Source organism: Aquarana catesbeiana, linkage group LG07, assembly GCF_042186555.1.
Source record: "Aquarana catesbeiana isolate 2022-GZ linkage group LG07, ASM4218655v1, whole genome shotgun sequence".
Classification (NCBI taxonomy): domain Eukaryota; kingdom Metazoa; phylum Chordata; class Amphibia; order Anura; family Ranidae; genus Aquarana; species Aquarana catesbeiana.
In genome coordinates this window covers 322,063,090-322,082,007 of record NC_133330.1, presented here as the reverse complement: position 1 = coordinate 322,082,007, position 18,918 = coordinate 322,063,090, and the positions used below count along the sequence as shown (strand labels likewise).

Here is an 18,918-nt window from a genome sequence, read left to right as displayed (position 1 = left end):
TGTCCAAAATGTCTTGGTATGCTGATGCCTTAAGAGTTCCCTTCACTGGAACCAAGGGGCCAAGCCCAACCCCTGCAAATCAACCCCACACCATAATCCCCCCTCCACCAAATGATTTGGACTGGTGCACAAAGCAAGGTCCTTAGAGACATAGATGAGCGAGTCCTGACCTCAACCCGATAGAACACCTTTGGGATGAATTCGAGCGGAGACTGCGAGCCAGACCGTCTCTTCCACATCATTGCCTGATCTCAATAATAGGCTTCTGGAAGAATGGTCAAACATTCCCATAGACACACTCCTAAACCTTGTGGACAGCCTTCCCAGAAGAGTTGAAGCTGTTATAGGTGTAAAGGGTGGGCCAACTCAATATTGAACCCTACGGACTAAGACTGGGATGCCATTAAAGTTCATGTGAGTGTAAAGGCAGGCATCCCAAAACTTTTGACAATATAGTATATATATATATATATATATATATATATATATATATATATATATATATATATTTTAAGCATACTGTCACCATAGTGCAGTGACACTGCACTACTTTGGGAAAGTGATCTGGATTTTTTTTTACGCTGTGATTGCTTACAGTACTGATCACTGTAAGGCCCCTTTCACACGGGCTTTCCAATCAGCTCTGCCTGTCAGTTTTTAAGGCGGACCTGATCTAACACTCCATTCACTCCTATGGAGCGGCGGATGTCAGCGGTGACATGTCCACTGGCACCCGCTGCTATCCCATTCGATCCTGTCCGTGAAATCCAGATGAATGGTGACCCTGTTTTCCATCTGTCGGGTTGATTGGATCGGATATTATCGGATGAAAGGCAGTCAGTCCATTTACATCTGATCTCCCCAAAGAGGAGAGCGGGACTCTGACAGGTCCATCTCAGCACAGTGAGCGGAGACGGACCTGTCATCCGCCCGCTCAGCAGAGCGATCCCCTCCGCTGAGCAAAGCGGAGTCCACCGGCCGGACCGCCCATGTGGAAGGACCCTAACAACAGACGTTTTACTTTAGTGTATATGTTTTCTATTTATTATTTTTTCTATTGGTTGAACTCAATGTGCCTTTTTTCAACCTGAATAACTGTGTAACTACGAAATATACCCAACGTGAAGTACTAGCCCCTCATAGGCTGTGCTGTGTGTCATGTCAAATTTCCTTCTCTGACTCTCGGGAGACAAAAGGCCATGAAAAGATTTGACGTTTCAGGACGCTGTATAAGTTATGCACCAAAAGACAAAGCTTTGAAAAATGTGGAACGCGGGGACGTAATATTTTTCTGGCAAGACACTTTTATTGCTCCTCTCTCCATTTTTGCCATTTTGTACCGCCATGCACGTAGAGGCTCTCCTGTAATTGGCATCCTGAGGAACATAGCAATATTTTATGTTGTCACAGAAGTCTTTGCCATTGATCGTTCTATTCAGATGACATCAGGCGGCTTGTTACCTTTTATAAGAACAGCTATCACCACCGCCGCCGGACCAGTGGATACCTACAGAAAGCATACATGGGGCGATTCCATTAAGATATCTCTGACATATTACCAGCGGTATGGATGCTCCTGAAAACCGTGCATTTAATTCAAGAAGACCATGAGACACCTTCATTAGAAATACCAACATCTTCCAATATTAAGTTGCGCTAAACCTCCATATAAAGTGAATCTGTGCGTTAAAAATTGATTGTGCTAAACTTCAATAAAGTGAATCCGTGCAATAAAAAATTTATTAGTTATCACACTATAAATAGTCCATTATATTGAAGATGAGTTTCCAACGTGAGATTGACACACGATACACCCATGAATTGTGGTGAGAAAAGATGCAACTTCCACCTCTACATACACTGCCGCTTACCGACTCCAAATGATCTCCCTTTACGGGAGATCACACGCACTTTTGGCTTAAAACCCAGCCCGGGCCTTTAAGATGTAAAGCAATGGTCCCAGCGTCTTCTCAGGTGTTATCCCTCAAAGATACATATTGCCAGATGGTCCCCATAAGGAAATAAAAACTTCCATAGTGTAAAATCTTTTGATGGTTTTAATAAGTAAAAAGTATTGCACTTATAATTAGACGGAAAAAAAATGCAGCATAAACTCTGTGCCGGCCGGCTCTCGAGTGCCCCTGGACGACGTCAATTGTGACGAAACGCGTGGGGAGGAGCGATGTGCTGACGTCACCGCGTTCACGTAGGTCCCAGGGTGACGGGCTGCAATCGAGAGCCAGCCGGCTTGGAGTTTATGCTGCATTTTTTTATTTGTTTAATTGTAAGTGCAATTCTTTTTACTTATTAAAATCATCAAAAGATTTTACAATATGGAAGTTTTTATTTCCTCATGGGGCCCATCTGGCAATATGTATCTTTGAGGGATAACACCTGAGAAGATGCTTGGACTTATGTTGCTGGGGACTCAATTGTTGCTTAGAGAGGTCAGCTGTTGAGGGAGGGGTCTGCTGTTGCTGGCTGCTGGAGGGTCTATTAATGCTGGCTGCTGGGAGATCCATTGTTGCTGGTGGGGGTCTATTGTTTATGGGGTGGATCTGTTGTGGCTAGGGAGTATTTTGTTGCAGGGGGTCTATTGTTGCTGGAGAGGGTCAATTGTTATGGGGGGGGGGCTATTGTTGTTTAGGAGGGCTACTGTAACTATACCTTGTTTCTACACTGGTGCGCAGTCATGTATGAACAGGATGGGGCCATCCCCAAACTGTTTTCACAAAGTTGGGAGCATTAAATTGTCCAAAATGTCTTGGTATGCTGACACCTTAAGAGTTCCCTTCACTGAAACTATGGGGCCAAGCCCAACCCCTAAAAAACAATCCCACACCATAATCCCCCCTCCATCAAATGATTTGGACCAGTGCACAAAGCAAGGTCTATAAAGACATGGATGAGTGAGTTTGGGGTGGAGGAACTTGACTGGCCCGTATAGAGTCCTGACCTCAACCCGATAGAACACCTTTGGGATGAATTACTGCAAGCCAGACCTTCCCTTCCAACATCAGTGCCCAACCTCACAAATGTGCTTATGTAAGAATTCTGGAAGAATGGTCAAACATTCCCATAGACACACTCCTAAACCTTGTGGACAGCCTTCCCAGAAGAGTTGAAGCTGCAAAGAGTGGGCCAACTCAATATTAAACCCTACGGACTAAGACTGGGAGGCATTAAAGTTCATGTGCGTGTAAAGGCAGGTGGCAGGTGTCCCAATACTTTTGGTAATTTAGTGTGTGTGTGTGTGTATATATATATATATATATATATATATATATATATATATATATATATATAATATATGAATTGATATGCATTCTCCGAGGATTTCCAGGTATGTGCTCCACTTGTGAAAGATGTGCTGCGCAACCAATTTAAATGCATCATTTCCCAAAGCGCATAAATCTGTTGGAGCGCTCTACCATTCGTCGTACTACAGGAAAACACACTTATGCAAAGTATCTAACACTTTTTGGCCTCATTTACATGGGCGCTAAGATCCGTAGTCCATGAATGAGTCATGTGTGTATGTAGGCCTGAACCTCCAGTTGCTTTGGATGTTGGATGGGCACAGCTGCCTTTTCAAATATGACAGGTGGGTAGGTGCGGGTGAGTGGTCTTGAACGCACACTGCCCGTTTACAGACTACAGGTTCCAGGGTTTGTGTGAATGAGGCCTGGATAACCCCCCCACCCCGATGTTATTATATCATATATCAAAGAGACCCCGTTGCCTTGCCTGTTCAGTGTTTTGGTAAAGACCACTCTCCAACCACTTTATACACCCTCTCTAGGACTCCCTTTTAGCGTCACCAAAATACCAGGGTTCAAGGGGAGCAGTGACATCACCCCCTTTGACATGTGAAAGTGTTGTATGCCAGAACACTGCATCATGGAAGGACGACACATGCTCCCTGTACTCACCGCTCAGGGTGTTTAGCAGTGGTGGCCCTGGTGGTGTAAGTAGAGGTCCAGAGGTGGAGGAACAATAGAGAGGTGAGCATATTGTGGTGGGACTCTTTGTGGTTGGATTCACTTTGCCTTGAACAGCTAGATGTTCCAATTTTTTTGGGGGGGGTGTGTGTGTGTGTGGGGGGGGGGGGGGGTGTCAGTGTGGCTTTATGGCCCAATCACACCTTCACATCCTGGTGTGTTTTGCTACCCTTACACCCCGTTTTAATGCGCGCTTTGTTAAGATGGCTTGTTTCCGTGCATTAGGGTGCCATTGAAAATTATTTGCACCACTATGCACCACTGGGTCTACGATCCATTTGCATACGTTCTGCTCAATGCACGCAAAGCTGCCTTAGGACGTTGAGATGCCACTGAAAATGATTTGCACCACAGTACACCAGCATGTCTATGATCCATTTGCATGCACAATGCACTGCAATGGATAAGTGTAAATGGGCCCTAAGGGCCTTTTTCCGAAAGTGCATTTCAGTAGCATTGGGGTGCCATTGAAAACGATTTGCACCACAATGTTCAAGCCACTGAAAATGATGTGTACCACAATGCACCAACCACTGAAAATGATTTGCACCACAATGCGCAAGCCACTGAAAATGATTTGCACCACAATGCACCAGCGTGTCTATGATCCATTTGCATGCGCAATGCACTGCAATGGATAAGTGTAAATGGACCCTAAGGGCCTATTCACACAAGTGCACTTCAGTAGCATTGGGGTGCCATTTAAAATGATTTGCACCACAACACACCAGCATGTCAAAGTTCCATTTTCATGTGGTGTGCAGAATACATTGTAAGTTGTCTTAGTGTATTGGGGTGCCACTAAAAATGATTTGCACCACAATGCTCAAGCCACTGAAAATTATGTGTACCACAATGCACCAACCACTGAAAATTATTTGCACCACAGTACACCAGCATGTCTATGATCCATTTGCATGCACAATGCACTGCAATGGATAAGTGTAAATGGGCCCTAAGGGCCTATTCACACAAGAGCACTTCAGTGGCATTGGGCTGTCATTGAAAATGATTTGCACCACAATGCACCAGCATGTCAATGATTCATTTTCATGTGTTGTGCACAATACATTGCAAGTTGTCTTAGTGTATTGGGGTGCCACTAAAAATGATTTGCACCACAATGTGCAAGCCACTGAAAATGATGTGCACCACAATGCACCAACCACTGAAAATTATTTGCACCACAGTGCACCAGCGTGTCTATGATCCATTTGCATGCACAATGCACTGCAATGGATAAGTGTAAATGGACCCTAACGGTCTTTTTACACAAGTGCACTTCAGTAGCATTGGGGGCCCATTGAAAATGATTTGCACCACAACGCATCAGGGTGTCAATGTTCCATTTTCGTGTGTTGTGCACAATACATTGCAAGCATTGAGCTGCCACTATAATGCCTAAGTCTTCCTGGACAGCATGACACCATCATATGGCCTCATAATGTAATGGCCTCAGCGGGCAGGAATTCCGATGCAAAGCTCATGGAATATAAGAAGCAAGCATGCGGCTGAACCAATCAGTGACCAGGACCAAAATAAAACATCAGTTGTGGGTGGAATTGACTTTCAAATAAGCCTGATGCAATCACAACTTTGCTGACATTGTAGGAGAAATTAGTATACGAAGATAGGTTTGGACTTTGGAGCCTTGACCAGACTTGACTCCAAATGCCCGGGTCCTTTTTTTTTTTCCCCCTTTTCCTTTTATTTATTTTTTTTTTTCTTTGACTGTTGGCATGATAATGTGTGCGGAATTTTAACACTGCTCAGACAGCCTTTGAATGTTATTCAGCTGCTACCTGGTGTTGGTTGCCATGGAAACAGAACTGCATGCTATAATGGCCTCGATTCACTAAACTGCGGTAAAACTCACCACCCACATTAAAGGGAATCTGTAGTGGGATTTTAAAAATATTTTTTTTTTCTTTTTTTTTTAGTTCTAAAAAAAAAAAAAATAAGTAGACAAAAGTCAAAACTTTTTTTTTTCATTTTGGATAGAGTTAGGGAGGGTTATAGCCCCTGTCACTTTTATTTATTTATTTATTTTGCTAACTATCACATTGGGGAGATTTCCCTTCACTTCCTGTCCCATAGCCACAACAGGAAGTGAGAGGAAATCCCCCCTAGGCGAGGGAATCCCAAGGTGGCACTAGGGTCCCCAGAACCAGTTGGAAAATTTTCCCTCTATTACTGTTATGGTCTTCACCCCAAATATTTTTTTTCTTTTTTACAGTCAATTTCTATGATAATGGTAAAGAGGACAAATAGGATAAATCTCCCTAACAGGGGCACAGACAGCAATAAAAACTGACAGGTGTTCTAATCCCTCTCCACTCTATCCAAAACTAAAAAAAAAAAGTTTTGTCTTTACTTACAGTTTAACTTCTTTAATTAGGTATAATGTATAAATAATTCTGTATAATTATTTCATATTCATAATATTTCATTTAACTGTGTAAGTTCGGGTGCGTTGGGAGCAGTACCACCGCCGGACACGGTCCATTCAAGTGAATGGGGCTGCAACACAACTGCTCTGCGGTGGTGTGGTTGCAACATGGTGGTTTGGTCTTAAAAAAAAAAAAAAAAAGTGTCGAGAAGTCGATATATCTCCTCCCATCCGCCTTACATCCACCCTCTGCAAATCAATCCACCATGGATCACTTTTCAGATGGGTGGCAGGGGTTGCTGCCCCTGTGAACGAGGTCTTAGAGACATTTACACTCACTTCCTGTCCTGTTGACAATGACCTACTAGACAGGAAGTGAGGGAAAATTTCCAACAGGGACACAGACAAAAAAAAAATCTCACTGGCGTTCTTTCCTTGCCTTATTTTATTAAAGCGATGATAAACCGCATCAAAAAAAAAAAAATTGGGCCCGGGCATGCATCTCATACTATTATTATTATTATACAGGATTTATATAGCGCCGACAGTTTACGCAGCGCTTCACAACATTAGGGCAGACAATACAAGTACAATGCAATTCAATACAGGAGGAATCAGAGGGCCCTGCTCGTTAGAGCTTACAATCTAGGAGGGAGGGTCAAGTTATACAAAAGGGTAATAGCTGTGGGGGACGAGCTAATGGGGAAAATAGTGCAGTTATTAGATGGAGGCAGGATAGGCTTCTCTGAAGAGGAAAGTTTTCAGGGATCGCCTAAAAGTGGATAAATTTGGAGACAGTCTGACAGATTGGGGTAGGGAATTCCAGAGGATGGGCGAGGCTCGGGAGAAGTCCCGGAGGCGGATATGGGAGGAGGTGATGAGGGAGCTAGAGAGCAGGAGGTCTTGGGAGGAACGGAGAGGGCGATTAGGTTGATATTTTGAGACTAGGTTAGTGATGTAGCTGGGGGCAGAGTTGTGGATGGCTTTGTAACTTATTGTTAGTATTTTGAATTTAATTCGTTGGGCGAGTGGCAGCCAATGGAGGGATTGGCAGAGAGGGGTAGCAGACACTGAGCGGTTTGTAAGGTGGATGAGTCTGGCAGCAGCATTCATGATGGACTGAAGGGGGGATAGTCTGTTTAAAGGTAAGCCAATGAGCAGTGAGTTGCAGTAGTCAAGGCGAGAGATAACCAAGGAGTGAATCAGGAGCTTTGTGGTTTCATTGGTTAGAAAGGGACGTAGTTTAGAGATGTTGTGGAGGTTGAGGCGGCAAGCTTTGGAAAGTGATTGGATGTGGGGCTGAAAGGAGAGTTCAGAGTCCAGGATAACACCTAGCACCCTGACATGTGGGGACGGGTGGATGGTTGTGCCATTGCTCTTGACAGAGAAGTCGGGGGAAGAGGCACGTGGGGGAGGAAATATTATAAGCTCAGTTTTGGACAAGTTGAGTTTGAGGAAGTGGTGTGACATCAATACAGATATGTCGGTTAGTAAGTTAGTGATGCGTGAAGAGACTGATGGAGTGAGTTGAGGGGTGGAGAGATTTGCGTGTCATCAGCATAGAAATGATATTGAAAGCCATGAGAGGCTATCAGCTGACCCAGGGAAGAGGTGTAGATTGAAAATAATTATGACAATTATGACTAGCAAATTATGACAGATTTACCTGAAAAAGAACCCCTCCAACCGCAGGCTGTCACTGCTGAAGGCGCTTCCATCTTCTCCCGTTCTTTTTTCTAGGTTTGCGGGCTTTGGCGATATAAATGGCTGAGCCAGCGATGATGTCACTCGCATGCGCTCAGGAGTTGGTGTTTACGGTACGGCTCTGAAGGAATGGCGCAGGTATGCTGTTCCTTCAGAGCGCATCTGCTGGTGACGTCACCAGCTGCATCTAAAGTAAATATCTCCTAAACGGTGCACATTTAGGAGATATTTACCGTACATATAGGTAAACATCATGCATGGAAGTTTACTCCCACTTTAAGGCCCAATTTACATCTGTGCATTTTGTAGCACAAAGCTCTAAAACGCTCAACATCCAAAAACCACATGTGTCTCTATGACGTCTGTTCAGATCAGGTGTCTGAAGTTCCAAGGGCTACATGAGCTACTTTTGAGGCAGATTTGGGAGTTTTTGGCCCCATAGACCCCATCAATGGGAATGTCTGAAAACGCTTGAATCAAGCGTTTGAGAGCATTTTTTTTAAGGCGTATTTGGGATGTTTTTTAACTAGTGAGAATACCTCTGTCCTAGTCTCAAGTCTTTTACTAACTCTAACAGGTTTTCTTCTAAGATTGCCCTGTATTTGACTCAATCCATCTTCCCGTCAACTCTGACCAGCTTCCCTGTCCCTGCTGAAGAAAATCATCCCCACAACATGATGCTGCCACCACCATGTTTCACGGTGGGGATGGTGTGTTCAGGGTGATGTGCAGTGTTAGTTTTCCGCCCACACATAGCGTTTTGCTTTTAGGCCAAAAAGTTCAATTTTGGTCTCATCTGAGCAGAGCACCTTCTTCCACATGTTTGTTGTGTCCCCCACATGGCTTCTCACAAACTGCAAATGGGACTTCTTATGACTTTCTTTTAACAATGGCTTTCTTCTTGCCACTCTTCCATAAAGGACAGATTTGTGGAGAGCACGACTAATAGTTGTCCTGTGGACAGATTCTCCCCCCTGAGCTGTGGATCTCTGCAGCTCCTCCTCCAGAGTTACCATGAATGTTCTACTTGCCCGGCCTGTCAGTTTAGGTGGACGGCCATGTCTTGGTAGGTTTGCAGTTGTGCCATAACCTTTCCATTTTCGGATGATGGATTGAACAGAGCTTCGTGAGATGTTCAAAGCTTTGGATATTTTTTTTTATAACCTAAGGACGCTTTAACACGGGCGCCTCTGTTTTTCGACCCAATGAGCAGTCGGATGACAGGTCCGTCTCTGCTTACTGAGCTGAGTGGAAGACAGACCCAGTCCCGCGCTCTTCTATGGGGAGATTGGATGAAAATGGACCGTCTGTCCAATCTACCAGATGGATGGAAAATAGGACCTCCATCCGTTTGGATTTTGCGTACAGGATTGGATCAGATAACAGCGCATGTCAGCGGACATGTGTTCCCTAGGGTTGAATGGAGGGTCTGATCAGGTTCACCTGAAAACTGACAGATGGAACCAGTTGGACAGCCCGTGTGAAAGGGTCCTAACCCTGCTTTAAACTTCCCCGCAACTTTATCCCTGACCTGTCGGGTATGTTCCTTGGCCTTCATGATGCTGTTTGTTGACTAAGGCTCTCTGACAAACCTCTGAGGGCTGCACAGAACAGCTGAATTTTTTACTGAGATTAAATTACAAACAGGTGGACTCTATTTACTAAGTGACTTGTGAAGGCAATCGGTCCCACTAGAACTTAGTTAGGGGTATCAGAGTAAAGAGGACTGAATACAAATGCACCCCACAAGTTTCACGTATTTATTTGTAAAAAAAATTGAAAACCATTTATCATTTTCCTTCCACTTCACAATTATGTGCCACTTTGTGTTGGTCTATCACATAAAATCCCAATAAAATACATTTACGTTTTTGGTTGTAACATCACAAAATGTGGAAAATGTCAAGGGATATGAATACTTTTTCAAGTCACTGTAGATCTCTTCTTAGTGCTAAAAAAAAAAAAACACTAGAAGCTTGAAAACTCTTTAAAGAGTAACTCCATTTTTCTTGAGAAATAAAAACAGTCCCCTCTGGGTGATCTGCGTACATTGCAAGGATTTTAACAAACCTTGTTGCAGATTCCTACCGTTTGTTATTCTGAAGAAAGCTGTTTGTGTCCATGTGCAAAATGAATGTGAATGGGAGTGACTTCATATCTATCAGTCAGCTGCTGCACCTGCACGGCTCTAATAAGGGAAGTGGCAGGGTCTGCCTTCCTTTAGACGTGATTTCGCTTTAGAAGCATCTCACCAAAAATATCATTTTTATTGCAGGTCATTGTCACGCTTACCTCTAACACAGGTGGTCAGACTCTATAGCTGGCTACTGTGTTATTCACCTATAGCAGCCCCCTTTCCCATAAGTCAAACAGGCCCGGTACTCGGTTGCCCCCAGGATGTATACACAATACTATAGTGCCTGGCCACAACTCCAGGGCAGCTGTGAACTGAGCAAAGCAAACAGGTACTTACAGTTGGCTGACAGGCAGAGTGGTTCAATGACATTCCAGGTACAACGCAGGCAGAGACAGAGTTCAGAGAGTAATCAATATCCGATCCGAGGTCATACACAGGTAAATCCTAACTAGCAGAGCAGGGCAGACAAACAGGCAGCTTGATCAGGTATTACACAATCTGTCACAAGCATTAGACTGAAGGTTTGGCTGGCTTAAAACAGGTTTGGTCTCCACCCGGAGTCTGGCCACAATCAATCACCTTGCAGGTAGACAGACAGACAAGGAGAATGTCGCAGCCAAAAGCAGGACCATTCAGAAAATGCAAAGCACTGAATGGTGCCCATGCTGAGCAGCCAAACTTCTGTGTTCCCTAAGCAGGGCAACTACTCAGCGTGGGACCCAGAGAGTGGTGGGGATGAGTGGATTAGCGGTGTCTACTACAGTGATTTCCAGCTTCCAGGAATATCGGCCAGCTCTGCCCTCACACCCCAGAGCACCTTTACCCCATGTTCTTGGGGACAAGGGCCTCTTCCCGACAATCCTGGGCTGTGGGCAGTGGGCTTATCGGAATCTGAAAGCCCCTTTAACAAAGGGGCCCCCAGATCCTGGCCCCCTCCCTATGTGAATGTGTATGGGGTGTCAAAAATAAATAAAGACAGGAGGCAGTTTTTGACAATTCCTTTATTTAAAAAAAACATATCCCCGATGCAGATCCTTTTTTCCCCCCTGCAAAATAAAAGCATAATGGGCTAGTATGCATCACATACTAGCCCATTATGTTGCACTTACCTGCAAATGAAGCCCACAATGTCCCCGCTGTGCCCACTATTGGCGTCATCCATCTTGACCCCTCTTCCTTCTGGGCCTGTGGACTCCGGCTGTGTGACTGCTCTGTGGCTCTGGCATGCACGCAGGAGCTGCCGGTCACGGCATGGGCCCTTTAGAAACGGTACAATCGTGCCCTTTCTTCAGTGCGCATGACGTCGGCGCAAGCGTATATGGTAAATATCGTGCAGGTTTAGGAGATGTTTCTGGGGGGAAGTAAGGGGATTAACTAACGAGATTACCAATATTGCTATCCCGGATGACCCTTGGGAATGTTTATTCCACAAGAGTGAAATGCCCACCAAGACATACCTAAAAACGCTATTACCACAGCTCATGGATGCGGCCAAAAGCCTTATACCTAGGTATTGGCAAAAGAAAGGAAGACCTACGATGAGAGACTGGTTTAACAAAATCAACGAAATCCAAAGCCTAGAATATCTTAGGTTTAGTGAAGGGATGAAAATGGAGGTCTTTGTGATGAAGTGGAGGGAATGGGTGGTGTTCAAAGATTAATTAAGAGCCGTCGAGGTTTGGGGCATCTAGCTCAAGGAGCTAGTTTGTGTTAGAGGTTTGATAAATGGGTCAGGGTGTGAAGAGAGGATATAGGGGGAGACAAGAGGAGATCAGATTAGGAATGGGAGAGGGGGGTGAAATAAGGGGGGGGGGTTTGGGGGGTTGGGAGGGGGGGGGGTAGCCAACTTCTCTGGCTCTTCTGGGCACAACTACAACTATTTTGTTTTATATTTAATATCGGAGTTGTTGGGACAATAAATAAAATGTAAAAGAAGCAAAAAAAAAAAAAAAGGAGATGTTTCCCGTACCTACAGGTATGCCTTATTATAGGCTTACCTGTAGGTAAAAGTGTTGTAACTAGCACACCTCCCAACTTTTTGAGAAGGGAATGAGGGACACCTATCAGCAAAAGTATGCAGGCATAGGACACACCCCTTGCCACACCCCCTTAAAGGAGAATTGTACAGAAAAACAAGATTGGTTAAACCCACAAGTGCTTTTTTTTTACCACTACTATTCCTTTATATTGGCTTTTGGAATTTACAAATGCAGCAATTTAGAAATCAGATGAAAGGTTTAGTGCTGGGAAACACTTTTTGATGGATAAAAAGTGCATTTTATATACATCTATATAGATCAGACCAAAATGAGGGACAAATGAGGAGGAATGAGGGACAGAGGGACATTGCTCCAAATCAGGGACAGTCCCTTGAAATCAGGGAGAGTTGGGAGGTATGTAACTAGGTTTACAACCACTTTAAATAGGTAAGGGGCGGGGCCACCTGGTGACATCACCTGGTGGCACCGCCCCCTTGGGACTTCACCAACTGAACATCCAGGTGATCGTCCCGCAAATTCGGCTATTCGCTGACCGGGTGAACAGGTGGTGTTTGAGCTGAACTTTGCCCACCTCTGGTGGTAGTATGCTGCCATGTAAGTGCCAAGAATACCGAAAATTGTATCAAATACTTACCATGATTTTCCTTTCCTGGAGTATACATAGTTAGATTGGGCTCACACTTGTGTGCTTGTGCAAGGACGTCATGGGTACAGCAGACTAGTCATGGTGAATGGGCTGCTGTACCCATGAGAAATACTGGGAAAGATGTCCCAGACTTTAAAAAAAAAAAACATAGCCGTGCAGTTTTGCGCATGGGAAAACACGCTGCATTTGCCGATGCGTGGGCGTGGCATTAGGAATTGCATACTAATGGCACACAATTGTTGGCCAACAAACACGAACGTAGTGACGTACTACGAGGAATTTCAGCTCTTGAGCGCCACCCTTTGGGCACCTTCTTGCTAATGTCGTGTTTGGTGAGCATGCGTGTTTGTACTTTGGACTTTTGTGTGACGGACTTGTGTACACACGATGCGAAAATCTGACAACGGACCGTTGTTCGCTGAAAATTTACTAGCCTGCCAACCAACATTTGTTGGCCGAAAGTTGGAGAACAATTGTCTGAAGGAGCGTACTAATAGTCGGGTTTTAGGCAAACAGTCTGTCATCACACAATACCCAGACGAAAATCCGATCGTGTGTACGAGGCTTTAGTGCTCCTAACTACTTCAGATCCGCGCTATAGCCGAATGATAGCATCAGCGCGGACCTACTTTGTCGGGAGCACATCTATTGACATCCTCCCGTGCCCGAGCGGCCCACGCACCCCCTGCAGGACACGCACGCCGTGCGCTCTGTGATCAGCGAGTCTATGTGACTCGGCTGATCACAGATCGGAGTAAGGGGTCGATCCTGATCTCTTACCACGTGATCAACTGTCTGCCAATGACAGCTGATCATGTGATGTAAAGAGAGCCGGTAATCGGCTATTTTTTCTCCATGCGCTGACAGCATGAGGAGAAAAAAAAGACGATCACCGGCGGCTGTGAGAGGGACATCGGTCCCGATCAAGGAGAGCTGCTGCTAGTTCATCTGTGCCTATCAGTACCGCCTTATCTGTCCCAATCAGTGCCACCTTAAGCCCGGGTTCACACCTATGCGAATTAGATGCGGCTTACACCGCATCTAATTCACAGGACATTTTAAAATACATTCATATGAATGCATCTGGTTCACATATGTGCGTTGCATTCGCACTGCGCATTGCACAAAAAACGTGTGCGTTTTCTGGGCATTGCGGTGCGAATTACGAGCCCCTTATCTTCTATGGGAACGCATCTGCTTAGCAGATGCATTGCGTTCTGAACATGGATTTTCTACTTCTCCTCACTACACCTCCCCCTCTCCCGCCCCCCTCTCCCTCCCCCTCTCCCTGCTCACTGATCCTGAGCTAAAACGCAGTGATTCCTTTGAACAGGAGATTTTTATCTCCCCAGTGAAACCTGAGCTTCAATTCGCACCGCACATGTGTGAAACCGGGCTAACTGTGCCTATCAGTGCCCATCAGTGCAGCCTATCAGTGCCCATCAGTGCAGCCTATCAGTGCCCATCAGTGCAGCCTATCAATGCCTATCAGTGCAGCCTATCAGTGCCTACCAGGGCAGCCTATCAGTGCCTACCAGGGCAGCCTATCAGTGCCCACCAGTGCCGCCTCATCAGCGCATATCAATGAAGGTGAAAAAGTACCTGTTTGCTAAATTTTATAACAAACTATGGAACATGTTTTTTTATTTTTCAAAATTTTCCATCTTTTTTTGTTTGTTTAGCAAAAAATAAAACCCCCAGCTGTGATTAAATACCACCAAAAGAAATCTCTATTTGTGTGAAAAAAAGTGATAAAAATGTCATTTGGGTACAGTGTTGTATGACCGCGCAATTGTCATTCAAAGTGCTGAAAGCTGAAAATTAGTCTGGGCAGGAGGGGGGTTTAAGTGCCCAGTAAGCAAGTGGTTAATTAAGCCAAATACACACTATAGGGGGGGATATGCTTTGTTCATATTTCATGTCTGAGGTTTACAACCACTTAAAATTTCCATGCATTTGGATGCATTACAGCGTATTCATTATAAATGGGTTGCCTAACAACATTTCTCAATGCGTGAACTTGCATGCATCCCTATGTCCTTGTGTAAATGGGCCCCAACCCTTCCCTACACCATCCCAAATAAAAAAAAAAAAAGGTTTTGGCTGAACATACACTTCAGGCTTGGAATTCACATTCTAATTATGTTTTTCCTTCTGCATGTGTTTTGCATTTCATTATCTCATTTTTTTCTGCATGTCAAGCCTGATCTGAAAAAAAAAAAAAGAAGATTCTACAAAGTGCTGTTGGGTCGGCTTATGACCCCCAAACGTATTCCAGACACTCTGCTGAATCAGCGCCTATGGCACATGCAATGTGGGGTCCCGCAGGGGGGAAATACGCTTTGATGAGTCGACCCCTCCGACTGACAGTGCAGAGAAAAGTTCACACTCCAGAATTAGATTGTGTCATCTCTGCTGGTAAATGCCAGTCTGCGCTCATCGCTGCATGGAAATAAGGCTGTCATTAAAGCTGCCGCTGCCTTAGTACTTGCCACGCGTTTCACCTTCATTATGTGAATGTGAAGATTTTTAATAGACAGAATTGGCCTAAGGCTGACATATAATCTGATTATATTTTGTCTTCCCCGGTTCCTTCCTCCCCCCCCCCCCCCCCATCATCAACATGCTGATTACAATTTTACATAAAAACTTTCTGTTTTCATTACACACCTAGTGATGTCATTACCAAGTCTCTGTGCTGATCTACAGTGCCGTGAAAAAGTATTCATACCAATACCTCCCAACATTTTGAGATGGGAATGAGGGACACCTACTAGCAAATGTATGTCGGCATAGGACACGCCCCCTGCCACACCCCCTTCAAGGAGAATTAACCAAAAAAAAAAAAAAAGGTTAATTTAATCCACAAGAGCTTTTTTTTACCGCCACTATTCCTTTATATTGGCTTTTAAAATTTACAAATGCAGCAATTTAGAAATTGGTGAAAGGTTTAGTACTGGGAAACACTTTTTGAAAGATAAAAAGTGCATTTTATATACAACTACAGTCAGGTCCATAAATATTATAAAGGAACTATTTCTCCCACTGACACCAACAATATGAGGAACCAATCCTCCCACCGACACCAACAACTGGCCATAATTTTTGCCACTGACACTAACAATAAAAGGAACTATTCCGCCCACTGACACCAACAATATGTGGAACTATTCTTTTCACTGACATCAATAATTGACATTAATTACTGACACTGACACTAGCAATACAATGAACTATTCCTCCCACTGACACCAACAATACAAGGAATTATTCCTCACACTGCAACCAACAATACAAGGAACTATTCCTCCCACTGACACCAACAATTGGCCATAATTACTGCCACTGACACCAACAATACGAGGAATGATTCCTCCAACTATCACCAACAATACTAGGAACTATTTCTCCCACTGACATCAACAATACAAGGAACTATTCCTGCCACTGACACCAACAATACGAGGAACCAATCCTCCCACCGACACCAACAACTGGCCATTATTTTTGCCACTGACACTAACAATAAAAGGAACTATTCCGCCCACTGACTCCAACAGTACACGGAACTATTCCTCCCACTGACATCAACAATATGCGGAACTATTCTTTTCACTGACACCGATAATTGGCCTTAATTACTGACACTGACACTAGCAATACAATGAACTATTCCTCCCACTGACACCAACAATACAAGGAATTATTCCTCACACTGAAACCAACAATACAAGGAACTATTCCTCCCACTGACATCAACAATACGAGGAACTATTCCTCCCACTGACACCAACAATTGGTCATAATTACTGCCACTGACACCAACAATACGAGGAACTATTCCTCCGAATGACATCAACAATTGGTCATAATTACTGACACTGACACCAACAATGGAGCATTATTCCTCCCACTGACACCAATGATGAGGAACTGTGTGCTCCCACACTAAGACATTTTCTACTCCCTCTTGCCACAGTCCAAAAAGCCAAAAGCCTGAACGACAGTAAACTGGTACTTTAGCAAGTTTGGAGACCCCTGGGCTATATGATGCTGGACATCCTCCATCCAGGAGATGAAGCAGGCTCCATCTGACTTACTGCATATTCCAATGCATAGTTTGAGAAGCTAACAGTGTGCAGAGAAATCAAAGCAAGTAATTGCAGTGCAGCCATTTGAACAGTAGATGGTGAGCGGTCACTGGATCAGGTGTCCCCATTCAAAGGTTTTCCCCTCATTTCCTGGCTTGGCACTCTCATCATTTATGTCATACAAACTGTAAAATTGTGACAGTGTGTCAGGGCTGGGCTCAGCCCTTCCTTCTCTGAGCTGGCCGCTCAGCTGTCGGCTAATTGCCAGCTCCTATCCCACAGTGGCTCCCCTGTTGATGATATTCTGCTCCTCGGTCCATGTTTTGACTACGTTTACCTTTTTTTTTATTATTATTAAACAAGTGTGATTTAACTGTACTGTCTCAGTCTGATTCATGGTATCTGACACAGTGGTCATCAGGTCAATGAGAGTGAATCTCAAACAAAACATTCATTGAAATACTGTATATATATATATATATATATATATATATATATATAGCCACAAATGATATAAATCCACTTTGAGTGTACCAAATGTCTTTGCAAAATCAGATATCACCTTGTAAAAATAGCAGTGACATCATCACTGTGCTGTACATAGCCTGTGCAGAGAGAAGAGCTGTGGGAGGGGCCCAGCAGCCCCACCCACTACAGGCTGCCTGCAGAAAACTAAAGGAGGGGGCAGAGACAAGACCTGTCCCCTGCACAAGGAAAGAGAGCAGCAGTCACCGGTGGGAGGGACCAAGCAGGCTCCACCCACTACAAGCTGCCTGTAGAAAACTACAGAAGGGGGCGGAGACAAGACCTGTCCCCCTGCACAAGGAAAGAGAGCAGCAGTCACCGGTGGGAGGGACCCAGCAGGCTCCACCCACTACAAGATGCCTGTAGAAAACTACAGAAGGGGGCGGAGACAAGACCAGTCATTCTGTACAAGGAGAGAGAGCAGCAGTGAGAGGTCTTTATTACAGGAAGCTCCTGCACAGAGGGAAATTCTCACACTAGATTACTGCACAGATCTGGAAGAAATACACAAAGCACACCAAGATTCAAGAAAAATACACATAATGAATGGATAAAGACATTTGCTTATCTCAGAGTTCAGCTTTAAAGTGGTTGAAAGGCTCATGAATGAGCATGAAGACATGTAAAATGATTGAAAGATAAAAAACCTTCTGTGTACAGCAGCACCCCCAGCCCCCCTAAAATTTACCTGAGCCCCATCTCGATCCAGTGATGTGCACGGGAGCTTCGGCTCTCCTGGGCCTCTCCCTCCTCATTGGCTGAGACAGCAGCGGTACCCATTGGCTCCAGCTACTGTCAATCACAGCCAATGAGCCAATGAGGAGTAAGTGGGAGCGAGGCCAAGCTGCGCTCCATGTGTGAATGGACACACGGAGCAGCGGCTCGGGAGCGAGCCTGCAGCTTGCAATGGGGGCACTAGGCAGGAGGGAGGGGCCTTGAGCCCAAGCGGGGGACCCAAGAAGAGGAGGATCGGGGCTACTCTGTGCAAAACCACTACACAGAGCAGGTAAGTATGAAATGTTTGTTATTTTAAAAAAACAGCAAGCGTTTAATATCACTTTAAAGCCAGTGGGGTAGCAACCAGCATTTTCCGAGGCAGGTCAGCAATGGAACCCCCCTGTACATCTTTCCTTCCAGAATCAGATCAAAATATCTGCAAACATCATTGTAATTACGACACATTAAACATTAATGGAATGACATGAACCATAATGCAGCTGTGAGAGAGGGGACTCACAGCGGGGATGTCAAGATAATTAATATTAAATGCCAGACGAGTTACTGGTCACACAGTCTCAGCATTTGATCTTAAAGGGGAGGTTGACTTTCTTGCAAGGGAATGAAGAGAGCTCTGCTACATTTCTTCTAAAATAAAATTCCACTAAGGAGTAAAATAACATCAGGTTGTTCACACTTGATGGTTCT

The 18,918-nt window shown here is 44.6% G+C and overlaps 1 protein-coding gene across 5 annotated transcripts in view; it reads left to right on the top strand.

The window, feature by feature from the left end:
- The window catches only part of LRRC7 (leucine rich repeat containing 7), a 508,948-nt gene that overhangs the window by 59,347 nt on the left and 430,683 nt on the right, over positions 1-18,918 (top strand). The window lies entirely within an intron of this gene.